The sequence below is a fragment of the Cherax quadricarinatus genome, chromosome 28, assembly GCF_038502225.1.
Source record: "Cherax quadricarinatus isolate ZL_2023a chromosome 28, ASM3850222v1, whole genome shotgun sequence".
In the NCBI taxonomy this organism is placed as follows: domain Eukaryota; kingdom Metazoa; phylum Arthropoda; class Malacostraca; order Decapoda; family Parastacidae; genus Cherax; species Cherax quadricarinatus.
In genome coordinates this window covers 9,508,202-9,521,716 of record NC_091319.1, presented here as the reverse complement: position 1 = coordinate 9,521,716, position 13,515 = coordinate 9,508,202, and the positions used below count along the sequence as shown (strand labels likewise).

Genomic DNA, 13,515 nt, shown 5'->3' with positions numbered 1-13,515 from the left:
CTCCCGGTAGAATTTTATTTACAACATTGGGCGTTGATAAAGGAATTTATAGTTAGGTTATTTAATAGTATGAAGGAGAAGGGTAAGTTGGGGGAGAAGCAGGAAACAGCAGTAGTAGTGTTGGTCCCGAAGGTCAAGGGGCAGCCCACCCTTCGGGAGTACCGAGCCATATCACTGATGTGTGCAGACTATAAGGTGTTTGCAAAAATTTTAGGTAATAGGTTCAAATGTGTAGTGGAGAGGGTGGTGTCAAAATCTCAGTTCGGGTTGCCGGGAAGGTCGATGATTGAAGGACATGGGATACTGAGAAGTTTTGTGGAAGCTAAGGGTGGGGGTGGAGGGGCGGCTTTGTTGGCTCTAGACTGGCAGGGAGCATATGATAGAGTGGAAAGGGGAGCTTTGCAGGTTATACTTAGGAGACAGGGTTTTGGGGAGGAAATAGTCGAGTGGGTAAATACGTTGTACAAGGGGGCGAAAATGAGGATACAGATTAATGGGTGTATGGGGAGGGAAATTGCAATGGGAAGAGGCCTTAGACAGGGATGCCCCATGTCCCAAATATTGTTTGCGTGTTTCCAGGACCCCTTTTATAGAATGGTTGACCGTAGCTTATGTACGCCATGTGAGGGAAGTGTGGGGGGTGGGAGGGCCTGGCCGGGGTTAATTGGATATGTTGACGACACCACTGTTCTCATTCGTGCAGGGATGTCAATGAGAGTGTTGGACGAGGTGGTGCAATTATTTGGAAGTGCCACGGGTATGCAGGTAAATAGTGCGAAGTCAAGGTGCATGGGGTTGGGTTCTTGGGTGGGGGGTGTGGGGGGGAGATGTAATGTTGTTAAAGAATGGGCGGTGTCTTTAAAGATTTGTGGTATTATTTATAGGGATGACATGGTTGCGGCGCGGGAGGAAAATTCGGATAGGTTATTGGAAAGGATCGTGGGGCGTCTAGGTGTTCTGAGACCCCAGCACCTAACTCTGATACAGCGAGTGATAGTCGTGAACATTTTATTGTATAGTAAGGTTTGGTATGTTGCAGCTGTGTTCCCAATTACAGGGACAGCGATTGCGGGGATACTAAGACGGGTGTACAAATTTTTATGGGGTTCACGTTGTGATTGGTTACGGAGGGAGGTTGTAATGTTACCTGTAAGTCAGGGTGGGTTGGGGTTGTTGGATTTGAGACGGAGGGCTAAATGTGTGTTTATTAAATGGGAAGTGTTGCGTGAGGGTGTGAACGCGGGGCGTTTGGGAAGGATACACGACAGGCTGGGTATGTGGTATCGAGGAATGGAGTTGAGGGAATGTGAAATAGTTTTGAGGGCTGTGATGTTGGTTAGGGAACTGAGAAAGGTTCGTATAAGGGTTTTGTGTAGGTTACTTGTAGGTAGGTGCGTTGTCCCAGTTGAGGGTTTGTTCCCCATGTATGCGTGGAAGAGTATTTGGTTTAGATTTAGTAAATTGAAGTTAAAACCTCGGGCGCGTGAGGTGATGTTTCGTTTTCTGCATGGGATCCTTCCGTCTGGTGAGATATTACGAAACAGACAGGTTGTAGAGGGTGGGGGGTGTGGTATCTGTGGAGGGGATGAGACAGCGTTCCATGTAGTTTACTTTTGTGAAGGGCTAGAGGAGGTTAGGTGCTGGTTAAGTAGGTTGGTACAGAGGGTGGGGGGCCGTGGGGTGTCGGTTTTGCGTGCTCTAAGTCTAGATATGGGTGGGTTAGACGAGGGTGTCATAAGAGCTTTAGATTATATCATGGTAGATTATATATATATGTCGTGGGTGATGAGGGGGAGAGGGGATAGTGAGGAGAGAAGAAAGGTTCTTGCGGTAACGTTCTATAGTACGAGGTGTCGTAACAGAGAGTTGTATGGGAGGAGGTGGGATCAGGCTTTCTCAGAGGGGTATAGAATGCTAACGTTAGGGATTCTCGTAAATCTGTGATTGGATATGAGTGAATGAAGGGGTTTTCATAGGTTGGAGGGAGTCAGGGGGCAACAGCGGGCTCGCCTCCCGGGGGGGGGGGGGTCGTGAGAGTGTTGTGAATGTGGGTTTGGAATGGTTTCCTGGTTTTCATTGGGACTTTATGGCATCCAAGTGTGGATGTAGAGCTCAAGGTCTCGTTCTGGTAGATATAACACTTTTCAGAATGTAGGTATAATATAGTAGATTTTTTATGTATAATTATGATGTGTATCAGTCTGGTATAACATGATTCTTGAGAAATAAGTTATTTGCGACATGCAGTGTGTTTTAGTTTGTATTTATGTTACGTGCTGGGTTTTTGCACGATGAGAGATACTTATATCCTGTTTTGCATTGTGCATACAGTGCATATGATTAATGTGATTTGGTGAAAATTTTTGTGTACGTGTGTGTGTGTGTGTGGATGTGGGTGTGGGGGTGTGGGTGTGTATGTGTATATATATAAATATATATCTCTTTCTATTGTATTGAGCCTTTGTCATGGGTCAGACGTTATGTCATACTTTATATACGCATGATTGATTCTTTTTAAAGTTTATAATTAAGGTCTGTACCCTGATACCGGTTTGGTGTTCATGCAAGTTCTTGATGTTAAGTTTTAGTCTGTATGGTATACAGACATATCTAGACAGTTTAGTGACGTAGTCCATTTGTCTGAAAGTTTTATATGGGTGTATTGTAACAGTATAGAGCTTGTTATTGTGTTCTAAGCTGTATTCTTTTCTGTTTATTTGTAAGTTGGGATACGTTCAGCTGTATTGTTAGGGATAAGTATGTAGATTATCTAGTCAGATTATGATGTTAGGTGTTGGTTTTTTGATTAATGTGAAGGATGGGATTTAACTGATATAACTTCTTTGTATATTGTATGTTCAAGTGTATTGAACCTTTGTCAGATGTCATTTATATGTACAATTTATATATATGCAAGGTTTTGTATATATGTCAATTCATGACCATGTGACATGTAATTTTGTTTTTAGTTATGTTCTTGATATAAGTTTTTGTTGTAATATCTTGCGAGCATGTAAGTACAATCCGTTTGTCAGTTCATTTGATTAGGTTCTATACTGTTTCTTTATTTTTATGTTAAACTGTATGGGTCTTAAATAAAATATAAAAAAAAAATAAGTGGGGGTTATGGTTGTTCAGACTCGCAGGAACCATTAGCATGTTACTTCCCGCACTACCATCTGGCGGGCTAAGGCTAAATTTCAGTTCCTCTGGTCTGATTTACTTTAATTTCTACTCCTGGTAATATTAACCTTGCCTGGTGTGTTCGGAGAATCACTTCACCTGACCAGCTCTGCTGCTGGCCTGGTCAGCCAGGGTTGAAGCTGAGTTACTTGGAGCAAGAGCTCTGTCTGCTGGACGCAGTGGGACATTACGACTCCTCACCTCTGAAATCTGAGTTGTGGTGCTACATCCAAGTAGTGACAAGAATTTCAGAACATAGGACGAACACCGCCACCCAGGATAACCAACACCCTTTCTTCTAAAACATCAGAAGACCATTCTGGGCATAAGGTACTCATGTCCCAACGTCCTATTGGAACCACAGCGGCCAATTTTTATTTTATTTTTTTATTAAAATCCTTAGAAAATTAAAATATTCATCAAGTTATTTATTTTTCATTCTTTTGTTCAGGCGGATATATATATATCTCGAGAATAATCTGCACTGTATGACCCTTGCAGGTTTAGCGCTTTTATAATGGAGAAGAGTATCTCGCTCAGCGTTTGTGCTGAGAACTTACTTTAATTCATATTTTAAGTTTTAAAGAACAAAAAGGCACAATACCGTGACTGGAACAATACACAACTCCTATATAACCCGCATATAGGAGAGACGAGAGTAGTACGACTTTTCAGTCCGACTTGAACCATTTACAAAGTCACACTGACTTTGTAAATGGACCAAGTCTGACCGAAACATCGCCGTAAGCTCAACAATGTACGGGTTATTTGTGTATTAAAGTATTCTTGGCGGTTGTTTGGTGGTGGTTGAGGAGTTTATTCGTGTTCCTGGTGTTTGTCGTACTGGTAATGTTTTTTTTTTTTCTCATACCAGAATAACCAGGTTCCGTCCCGTTCGGATGGAAATTATCAGAAAGTCTGCCTAACACGTGTGGCCTTTGTTCAACTAGAAGCACCTAGGTGCCTGGGTGTTAGCTGACGGGTGTGTGCATGCGTGCGTGCGCCATTCAAGGCTGAAGGCAGAGGACATGCAAGAATTCCATAGATATGGTTGTAATACTAGCTATGCTAGGATATACCTTAGTGCTGTATTATGCTAAGATACTTCATATAGAACTAGGCTGTGATGCGAGTTGTGCTAGTCTGTACCTTAGAATGAGCTGGGATGTGATACTAGTTGGGCTAGGATAGGACTATACCTTAGATAAAGCCGTGATATGAGCTGTTAATATATACGTATGACATCAGCTCTTTACCTGTAAATTCAACGGTTTAAAATTAGTAAATATTTCTCTCTCCGTAGTCCGAATGAAGTATCCTCTTATTTCATAAACCCAGCCCGGTCTACCTCAGGGGCCGCAAAAGCAATCTTGTATTTTTTTTTTTTTTTTTTTTTTTTTTTTTTTTGGAAATATTTGAGCGTGAATGACCAGCGTTTAAGGTTTAAGCCTAGCAGAAGAGTTCTTAAAATATTGCACGAAAATGATATCCGGGAATATGTAACATCGACTAGAGGGGGACCTAAACACGCCACTAACTACACGAATCTTGCCCAAGTTGCAGCACAGAGTTGAAGATTTGATGCCAATCGGAAGATGCATTCTTATGACATAAACGGAAATTTTGAAAGATAAAAACAAATTAACAGCTCGGGTAATCACTTGAGAGTATTCCGTCCTACATACCCAATAACAATATCGCATAATAATAATAAACAGTAATAAAGAAACAATACTATAATCTAACAAACAAAAAATAAAGAAGTGATGGTGAGAGTGGCAACAAAACTGGTTCATGGGACTGGCTTATCATAGTCAACACACACAAAACCAATTTATTTCGATAATTAAAATTTATAGTAACTTAATCCCTGGTTTGATAAACCCCAACAAAATGGGATATTCGCTAGCCAAGCCTAGCGCTCTCTCTCTCTCTCTCTCTCTCTCTCTCTCTCTCTCTCTCTCTCTCTCTCTCTCTCTCTCTCTCTCTCTCTCTCTCTCTCTCTCTCTCTCTCTCTCTCTCTCTCTCTCTCTCTCATACTATCTCTATTCTCACAATCTCTTCTCGTATCTCGTGTCTCTTTTCACTATTTCTCCTCATTCCTGTCTTCTCTATATCATCTCAAACTTTTATATTCTGTTTCCTCTCACTAAGTAACTCCTACCTCTGGCTCGTTATCTCATCTCACTGCCTTCTGTCTCTCACTATCTTCCCTCTCTACCTCGAGTCACAATCTTACATCATCCGTCTCTGTCTCCCATTCAATTTTTTCTACTTATTGTGCGTATTAATTCACATTTCAGATACTTGTATATTACATACACACACACACACACACACACACACACACACACACACACACACACACACACACACACACACACACACACACACACACACACACACACACACACACACTATCCATGTTGGCAACTGATGTGAAATTAATACGGAGAATAAAATGTTGTGAGGGACAGAGGCTACACATGACCCTGAATGAGCATCAGTATTCGTAAGACAAGTATTGCTGGTGTTCCTCTCCGACGAATGCAAGGTTGTGAAAATTGGGGAAGGAGAGGAGAAGACCGGAAATAGAGTATAAACTCGGGAGACAGAGGCTGCAACTCTCACTCAAGAAGACGCACCTCTGCAGTGGATGCTCGTTTGGCAAATCTAAGACTGTCATCTTTCAGGGAACTCATTCATGTACGTCATACGTCAGGTCGATATTTTGAGTGTGCATCACCGGTGTGGAACCCTCACTTGTGTAAGCATGTTAAGAAACTGGAGAAGGTGCAGGGGTATGCAAGGTGGCTTGTCTCGGAGCTAAGGTTATGAGCTGTGAGAGATGGCTAAAGAAGCTATTGATAATTGAGGTAGAGAACCAAAGGAGACATAACTACAATCAAAATACTCGAGAGGACTTGATAGGATAGACTGTTCGAAAGGCGGAAAACAAGTACACGAGGGCACAACTGCACGAGTCACAGGGATGTTAGGATATATCTCTTAAGCCTCAGAGTGAGTAGGAAAGCGAACGACCTAAACAGCGCAGCGGTAGAAGCTTGAATACGTATGATAGAACTCACGAAGTCAGAAGAGAGTGAACCCAGTAGCAACCAGTTGAAAGGCTGGGCCAGGAGCCGTGACTTGATCCTTGGAACCACTCGCACTGAGAGGAATCAACAAGGTGGACAGAGGATGTTCCAGAGATGGGACACAGTAACCAGGGGTCACAATTGGAAGTTGAAGACTCAGATGAGTCACAGGGATGCTAGGAAGTACTTCTTCAAAGTTGTCAGGAAGTGGAATAGTTTGGAAAGTGATGTAGTGGAGGCAGGATCTATACAGAGCTTTAAGAAGAGGTATGATAAAGCTCATGGAGCAGAGAGTTACCTAGTAGCGACCAGTGAAGAGGCGAGACCTGGAGGTATGACTCGACCCCTGCAACCACAACGAGGCGAGTACACACAAACAGACCTGGCGCCAAAAGTCTCGCCCCAAAAAAAATCGTTATCATATTACGGCGAAAGAATGTCTGGTGCACCAGCTGTGCCAGGTAAACAGTCCACAGCTGGTCTTACTGACCAGCTGGATTTCCCTTTGTTGTGTTCATCTGTGGAGGAAGGTAGTTGGCATCCGCTGAGGTGGGCGAGCGACCAGAGGCAGCAGCCGGTAGGCATACAGGTGGCTGCAGGTGGTCAGGTGGACTTGATGGGTGGTGAGAGGGACGCAGGTAGGCAGCCAACCTGTTTATATACACAGGTCATACGCACAGACGTGTTGACCGGAGTCTGCGTACGTGTACCCACCTAGTGGTATCACCTAGTTGTGGCTGCATTGGTCGAGGCATGGGTCACAACCCGACCTCTTTATCACTAACCACCGGTTTCACTGAGGAGTCCGCCTCCTCCACTTTATCATTCAGGTTATTATACTTAAGTAACGTGAGACCATGAAAAGACTAGACATCTCTGGCACATGCTGTTATCGTTCAATTATGGCCGCTTGCCTCTGATTCTGATATCCAATATTTTTGCACCTCCGTCTTAACATTGTCTCTTAGCACTGTAGTTAATAATTGGTTCTCCGGTCTGTCACGACAGTCGAGGTCAGGTCCCTTTGTTTCGCCTCGTATTGTAATTATCTCTCCTCTGCAGCAGTTTTAGTCGCAAACCTTAGGACTTGCTTATCTTGGACGTGTTTTATAGTGTAGACTCCACGATGGTGCTGCTTATTTTATGATGAGCCTGGGGTATGTGTATGCGGCTCTAAATGACTCATCTTGAGACTGCTAAAGGCGACTCTTGGTACACCAGTCTCGTCTGCGTCGCCAAAGTTATTCTGTTGATGTTATCGCCTCTTGTGATGTGCTCGGTATTATGCTTTCTACAAGACCCTTCTCCATGTTTGCATATTTCAGCTCCTTTTTTTTTCTTACCTTCTAGCCTGTATTCATTGCCTGATCTCATCTCTCTTTCGACTATACTGATAAGTTTGCAGTTGTTGGGTTAGACTCCAGCAGCCACTTGTTACCACTCCGGCAGTCTGTCCAGGTCTCCATGGCGCCCATTCATTTCTACTCTTGTTCGGGTACGCCTTATCGACTTTATATCATTCACAGACATTCATATATGTACTTCTTTACTTCCAGCATGTCATTTACATGTATCAGAAACAGTATTGGTGTGGTATTGACCCTTGTGGCCTTATGGATTAACTTGTGTGATGTGTTGTCGATATAATTCTAGCAATGCATGGAAATTTAATCCGCCCACCCTTCTCTTTTCTGCTCAATCTCTTTCATTAAAGTTCAGTAGGTTTGAGAGATTCCCGTCCCGGAAATCGTTGTGTGTGTGTGTGTGTGTGTGTGTGTGTGTGTGTGTGTGTGTGTGTGTGAGAGAGAGAGAGAGAGAGAGAGAGAGAGAGAGAGAGGGAGGGAGGCTTTAGGACTAATATATACCATTATGTGTCCTTTCTCGTTGTTCCGTGGGAACCCTCACCCTCTAGAACTTCCTTAAGCTAGGAAGCATGAAAAAATGGTGCTGTCATGATGAGGAATGGTTGGCGCGTGCCGCTTGTACCAAAGTTTGTCCAGTGAGGCTTTGTGAGTTATGAGTCAACATGAGTTACGTGTGCAGAAACAGATAGCGGGGGAATGTTTTTGTTGTGAGGGTGGTGGGGGTATTATGGTGATAGGATTGTTATTACATGGGGTATGGTAGTTTTGGGGGGCTTTGTGTATTATTGTTGGGGGGTAGAGCATTGTTGCTCGTAGGGGTGATTATCTCCCATTCCCAAGGTGCTGCGTGACTATTTGGGTGTTTAGCTCTTCCCTGTGAATATAAAATCATTCAGCAGCACAGCAAGCATTATAACAAACTCACAAGTTCTTGGAGCATAAGCTATCGCATTACAACTTGACTCACGAAATCGTAGTAACACGATTGGAAACATACCACGGTACGGGTGAGGGTAGAACGATTTCATGATTCGTGATGGCGGCTTTGAGGGAGGACTTGAGCTAGAGTTCGTCACGGCCACGCTAGCCGTGACGAACTTGCATTTGTGGTCACAGTGGGGCACCTGCTAACCTCCATATAGTGTATAAGTATACCTAGTTGGATGAAAATTACCGTAGCCAGCTGACCCAGTGGCTTAAGCACTGGCCTGGAATTTTCCGACTCGCCCGCCATGGGTTCTAACCCCATCCTTACCATGTTATTTTTTCATCACATTTACAAGCTCTGAAACTCTGATCACAATCACACAGATTCTCAGAACTCGGTTATGTACTGCTCAATACTCAAGGATGAAACTACCCAGAATGCTTCTTGACCCTCTCGGTGACAGCACATTCAAGGTGTGAGCATTAATATTTCTGGTGTCGTGTACTCTAAATTTACATCTGAGAATCCTGGATGAAAGGGCATATCCCCGATGAAAAATGAATACGCAGGTTTCTGAAGCTCTTGTTGGGAAATCGTCGCATAATAATGCTCTACACAGAATGAAACGTTGTTTCAACAACATATCTTAGTTCTTCAAGTTGGAAAACGAAGTTTCGCTGGCTTGGCTGCACCCAGATATGCATTGTTATAAGATCGTTGCGTATATAAGGTCATTGTTATAAGATCGTTGCGCATATAAGGTCATTGCTTATAACTAGTCCAAAACCTTTCTCCTGTTTTTTGTCGACTCGGCTACATGTTTACAGACATTTTAAAACTCGCGTTTTATTTAATATCTGGAATGCATTATTTTGCATTTGCCAATATTGGACGCCATCTTTCACATTTTCGACCTTTGTGTCAACCTATCCAGGTCTCTCTTAGTGTACTCGTTTACTCAATATGGGATGATTTTTTTTTTTTTCGAAATTTGTCATCTCCGAATTTCACTATTTAAGATGTTAGTCCCATTTCAAGATTATGAAACGTGTTTGGCCGAGAAACTCTGCTGTATAGTACCACTCGTTTTCTGCATCACACAGTGCATAATTCTAACAGTGGTATATGTTGGACACGTGTTCTCACCCGCCAGGAGCTCCTGGTGAGCGAAAGGTATAACATTTCTCTTACTTGGAACATGTTTAATTTATCTTCGTCGACTAAATATATTTCCATTATCATATGGCTCTGGGGTAATGTCATGCGAGTTTAGGGTAATACCGTGTGGCTTTAAGGTGCTTACAAAGACAACAGAGCAAGCTCATTAGGAACCTTTCGCCCAGGATGGGATGTTTTTTATCGTATATACTAAAACCACCCAGATGTAGTTTACCCTCACTACATGTACTCCAATCAGCCCTTCGTACTCTACCCACCCATATATGCGCCACTATTATATTGAAAATTATACAAAATATCGACAAGTTGATGATTAAGACATATGTGCAACAGTTGGATATCTTTACTATTGAAAGGTTTCGCCAACACAGTAGGCTTCGACAGTCAAATACAGAAGCAGCATGTGTAGTAGTAGTGAAATGAAGATGATGTAATCAGTTCATTAACCTTGGAGAAATAGTATTTGAAGTGGTCAGTCCCTCAGACTGAAGAGTTCAGCTCCATGGTCTGGAACGTTGTGAAGCTGAAGCATGAGAATGGAGTCCTAAATATAGTGGAAGGTGAGGTGGAAGATCACGACGTTGTAGGGGACGGGATTCACAAGTAGAAGTGAGAAGGCATGTCCCTCTTTATTAAACCAACCCTTCTCACTCAAAACTAGTAGTTACGCGATGAAGTGTGGAAGATGTCCTCTGAACCAGTATTGTGATAACGGTATCTAAAAAAGCTTATTGCTGTGTTACAAATGGTTGCAGCGATAGTCTGTAGATTGCCTTACAACTATACGTTAGCAGTCTTCCCTGTGGTTCCTCAGCGAGCGCTTTGGGGTATTCTGTGCTGGTTGCATCTGCTGGGACTGTTCCAGCTTTTTTTTTGTGTGTGTGTGTAGTTGAAGAATTTCAGTTGAGAACGATCTCTTGGTGCAAAATTCATAGTTCTTCCCGGTTGTTAAGTTTATCTTTGGAGAAATGTTCCCTTCCCTTCTTGTCACTAATAATAGAGGAGAATGTGTGTGTAGTGAGGGAGTGTGCGCGTAGTGTATGTAGTGAGGGAGTGTGCGCGTAGTGTATGTAGTGAGGGAGTGTGTGCGTAGTGTAGTGAGGGAGTGTGAGCGTAGTGTGTAGTGAGGGAGTGTATGCAGTGATGAATGTACTCACCGATTTGTGGCTGCAGGGGTCAAATCTTTGTTCCTCGCCCTGCCTCTTCGCTGGTCGCTACTAGGTTCACATTTTCCCTGCTCCGAGAGCCTTATCGTAACTCCTCTTAAAGCTATGTATGGATCTTGCCTCCACTCCTTCACTCTCCCGATTGTTTCACTTCCTGACAACTCTAAGGCTGGAGTACTTCCTAACATCCGTATGACTCAAATGAGTTTTTAACTTCCAGTTGTGTGCCCTTGTTGCGTAGTTAGGGAGTTTGTGTGTAGTGAGGAAGTGTATTTAGTGAGGGTGATGGAGAAGTGAGGAATGAGAGAACACTCCTACATCAACAGTTGGGCTCAGCCAGGATAATCTTACACGCTTTTGCAGCAAGTACGTATATCCTAAGTGGCTGCACAGTGAGCCCACTGTTGGAGGGCAGGACGAGACTCGAGAAAGGTTGAGAGAAACGATATCGAGAAAAGTGAAAAATATACAAAGATTAAAGGAGAATTGCACAAAGAGAGAGAGAGAGAGAGAGAGAGAGAGTGAGGGAAGGGAGGAGGGGAAAAGGAGTTAGCTGAAGTGTAATTTATTTTGTCGAGTACTTAAGTTAGTCCTCTTGGGGCTCGAGTTAGGGGCTATCTTAGGCTTTAGTTAAGCTTCCCTGAACTCTACTTGGTGTTGTAAGCTCTGAGAAGTTATAAGCTGCCTGAATCTATATAGATTTTGTCTCTGGGGCTATAGTGAGGTTCCCTAGGGCTGGCTTTAACCTTCCTGGGGCAACACACCTGAGGATACATGCCTGGGGATACACACCTGGAGAAGTTAAGGGGATGGAGTTCGTGCTGGAATCATTATTGTATTTATGTAGGAAGCCCGAAACCCATAGGAATCATACAGCACCTACGGGGGGATGGAGGTTTGTTCTGGCTCCTTGGAGTAGGAGCCCTTAGGCATCAAAGTAACCACCCTCCCAGCTTGACGTGGGTGTTGACACACACACACACACACACACACACACACGCCTATTCAACAGGCCTAGTGTCTAATCGGCAGGTGCCTAGGACAAAATGGCAACTAATCCACACACGTGTGTGTGTGTGTGTGTGTGTGTCTCAACAACACCCATGTTAAGCTGGGAGGGTCCTTACTTTGATCCTGGTAAAGGGCTCTTGCTCCAAGGAGTCAGAATAAACTTCCATCGTTCAGTAAGTGTTGTATAACCCCTACGGGTTTCATATATAAATTATATAATATATATATATATATATATATATATATATATATATATATATATATATATATATATATATATATATATATATATATGAAATTAGTAATTTACTAAATATGCTTGAAAAACCACTAAAAACGTACAAAATTCTACAAAATATTTTGTCATAGTATACAACATAAAAGGATTTTTGCTCAAATTTTCCCCGCTGTTAAAAATTTTTGAAGTGTTTAGAAAATATGGAGATAAATTTTGCAGTATTTTGAGAGAGATGGGGAAGCTTTATTTATTTATTTATAAGTTAGGTGGAAGTGACGTTTAGTCGATGGAGGGATGAAACAGCGTAACCGTTGGTTTGGCTGTACTCAGGGCGAAATGTAGGTTAGATAAAATCTGTTTTGTGCCTTTTGTTTGCAAGGTATTTTAACCCGGAAATTATAGGAGGATGGTGTGTACAGCCGGTGGCTCCGCAGGTGTCGTGGGGAGCCGCTGGTTATGTACGTTAATGTAGACTTAGTTGACACACAACACTGATTCCGAAACTGTGGAGTGTGAAATGTTAACACAAATTACTTTTTTTCCTCAAAAGAGGCAACGTTTCGCTGTAAGCCGTAAGGGAAGAAAGGTTTATTGGAGTAACGTTTCGCTCTTGCATCTTAATTCAAAATTCCAAGAATCTTTCCTCTGAGCGAGAGGTTGGCCTAATAACAGCCTATATTTTTTTGTACTCGCCTGTTTGTAGTTGCAGGAGCTGAGTCATAGCTCTTGGCCCCGCCTCTTCACTGATCGTTACTAAATCACTCTCCCTGCTCCACGAGCTTATGAAACCTCGTCTTAAAACTGTGTGGTTCCTGCCTCCACTACGTCACTTTCCAGACCGTTCCAGTTCCTGGCAACTCTGACTGAAGAAATACTTCTTAACATCGTGTGCATGCGTGCGTGCGTGCGTGTGTGCGTGTGCATGCGAGTGTTCACAGTAGCAACTCATCTTCATAGCAAGAAATGCTTAATAGATTGTGAAAGGAGCGAAACTATTTAAGAACATTACCTCAGACCAGGTCAGGACTTTCACCTACACACTGCATCAAAGTACATAGTACTCTACCACCCAGCCAACACATAAGTCAGAGATGATGTATGCAAAGAATTTCACTCGGTTTCGCGATTTGTTAAGCATGCGGCAGGATGAGTTGAAATACCAACAAGGAAAAACTGAGTTGGTAAATTACTTTAGTATGTAGCACTATAGGAGAGGCAGCAGTAGCATTATGGGTGAGGCTGTAGTAGCACTATGCGAGGCGAGGCTGTAGTAGCACTATAATAAGCGAGGCAGTAGTAGCACTATAATAGGCGAGGCCGTAGTAGCACTATAATAGGCGAGGCTGTA

The 13,515-nt window shown here is 42.9% G+C and overlaps 1 protein-coding gene across 1 annotated transcript in view; it reads left to right on the top strand.

Annotated features, from left to right (window-relative positions):
• The first annotated feature begins 3,384 nt into the window (after positions 1–3,384).
• The window catches only part of LOC128693269 (caskin-2), a 1,211,837-nt gene continuing 1,201,706 nt past the window's right edge, over positions 3,385–13,515 (top strand). Inside the window, exon 1 of the mRNA XM_070089381.1 lies at positions 3,385–3,513. The gene's annotated coding sequence lies outside the window, so the exon portion shown is untranslated. The remainder of the gene's footprint in view (positions 3,514–13,515) is intronic.